Consider the following 2418-nt stretch of genomic DNA (forward strand, 5'->3'; position numbering starts at 1 on the left):
ACCAAATGAAGAATCCGCCATGGTAACCTATATTTTTGTTGGTCAAGGTGATCATGGATGTCCACGCGGGCCCACGAATATATAGGCTTGTCGTCAATAACCAAGCGAGGGAGTGTACCGTTCGAAGGCAACCACTACATGCATATGTATGGGGGTGATGCATGCATGCATGTTTGAATACCATTTCAGAACATTGATGTGGCGCGTGTGTCAAAAATCATACACTAGCTCCCCACACAGAGTGAGATCAGTTCATGACGTGTCGTTGTACTAGCCACTTCGACTCGATGGGAGGGATTCATGCGTACACATGCATGTGTGTGCTCAAATTGTATCATGCATGTCATCCCACAGCATGACATATATATAGGGTGGGTCTATTCTGATAACACCCCTTAAGACTCTTATTCTAATAACACGCAGCTTATTCTGCTAACACCGAAACGAAAACACGTCACGAGCTCCACCGAACTGCAACTGAAGAAAACATCCCCGCAGCCCCACGTCTAACCTTATCCATCCCTCACCCTACAACCTTCTCGGGTCGAACCCACCCCCGTCTTCTCCCTCCCTCCCACCCCCGAATCCTCGGCCAAATCCCCGCCACTTTCTTCTCCATGCACAGCCGCCGCAAGCTGCCCCGCCACCTTCCCCTCTGGGTCGGCCGCCGCGAGCCAACGCCGCCCCGCCACCATCTTCTCCGCGCGCGGCAGCGGCAAGCCCGCGCTGCCGCTCCACCTCTCACCCCGTAGAGCCGCACCACCTCTCACCCCGGCGCGCCACCATCTACCTCCGCCGTCGTGCACTCAATCCGGACCACTAGTCCTGCCGCGGTGCCCGGCGACGACCTGAGCGGAAGCCCCACCCTCTCCACCTTCTCCGGCGTGGCGAACCCACCCTAGCCGCAGCCCCACCCTACCCTCTTCTCTGAATCTCACCTAGGTGGTTGTGGCCGCTGCCGCCTTCCACCGCGCCCCCATGGTGAACCGCCTTCCTTCCCAGCGTTGGAGTTCCCCACGGCCCCGTTCGATCCCGGCAGTTCGTTCTCGAGCCATGCACCGGATCCGTTGATCCCGGCGGTTCCTTCCTCGAGCCACAAGTCGGATCAGACTGGTGAGAAGGAGCTAGCCATTGGATCCATTGATCTCAGGGGGCGTCCACGCGCATGCGTGCAGTTTAGTTCCCCCGATGATGTAGTCTGTCGTCACGCCGTGCTGCAGCTCCACATCGCTGCGTGTGCAGTGCACAATCGTTGCTGCTGCATCTCGGCAGCTCACCCCCGTGCATGGTCGCCGCTGCCGTGCAGTTCGGCCAGAGCTGCAGCTCTCTCTCGTCACCTCATGCAGTTCGCGGTGAACAACAAAGACGATGGCAGCGAGGTAATGCCATCGACACTCACACCCACCATCCTTGCTAAACTTGTCGATTTGTTCCGTACTTCTGCTACTTTGAACACTGATACGAATGTCTAAAACTTTCTATGTGCAGATCGACGAGTGAAGGGGCATGCCAAGCAGGAATCAGGGAGAGGGGGTTTCTGGAACGTGGCAGTTGCTGCTCGTTTCTAATGCCACCGATCATTGATGGATGTTTTGTACTTCCCTCTCTTTCAGGCTGCTGCTATCACCACTCTCAAATGAAAAAGTTATGGTCCGCTGTTAGCTGATACTGATTTTTGTTTTGTTCTTTTGTGTAGAAAAAATCAAGTGGACTTCAGTTAGCTATTGCAGGAGAAGACAAAAAATGCAAGATTTAGATTGTAATTATTGAAGAAATCTGATGTAGTTCGTTTGTGTGATGACTTGTGATTCGCTATGTAAGAAGAAAATGGAAAACCCACGAGGAAGCCCTTCTTTTGTAAAGAGCACTTCACTTGTGATGATTTTGTTTAGAAAAGAGTTTCATTTCGAATTGTGTTACGGTTCATTTCCCTCGACTGTGCGGTTCGCTTATTCACACGTGCACAGCTCGCCAATGTGGAAACCCGAAATGAAAAATGGTAGAGAAACGGTAAAAAAATAATGTCGTTCACTTGACCATTTGATGAAGTGCGATTTTTCAAATGAAGCAGTGCGGTAGATTGTCTGCAAAGAAAAAAATGTGTGTACACCTCTTAGAAGAAATTGCAGTGTGGTTTGCCCTCGAATGAAATCACTTTGTCAATGAAAAAAATATGAAAAAAGGCAACAAAAAGTCATGAGGTTCACTTGAAGTTTACGTCCGATAGAAGGAAATAATGAAGTTTGTTTGACCGTCTCATGCAGTGCGGTTTTCAGACTGAAGCAGTGCGATCTATCGTTCATAAAAAATGACAACAAAAATCTCACAAAAGCTTATCCAAGAAAATTTACGCCCGACAAGAAAATCATGAAGTTCGTTTAACTCTCTGATGGAGTGCGGTTTTCTGTCCGGAACAGT

The 2418-nt window shown here is 50.4% G+C and overlaps 1 long non-coding RNA gene across 1 annotated transcript; it reads left to right on the forward strand.

Annotated features, from left to right (window-relative positions):
• Positions 1-575: 575 nt before the first annotated feature.
• On the forward strand, positions 576-1919 carry LOC119305420. The gene is made up of 2 exons (XR_005148665.1): positions 576-1379; positions 1489-1919. It is a non-coding gene; the product is annotated as an uncharacterized LOC119305420 (long non-coding RNA).
• The last annotated feature ends 499 nt before the right edge of the window (positions 1920-2418 follow it).

This window comes from Triticum dicoccoides, chromosome 5B, assembly GCF_002162155.2.
Source record: "Triticum dicoccoides isolate Atlit2015 ecotype Zavitan chromosome 5B, WEW_v2.0, whole genome shotgun sequence".
NCBI classification, from domain to species: Eukaryota; Viridiplantae; Streptophyta; class Magnoliopsida; order Poales; family Poaceae; genus Triticum; species Triticum dicoccoides.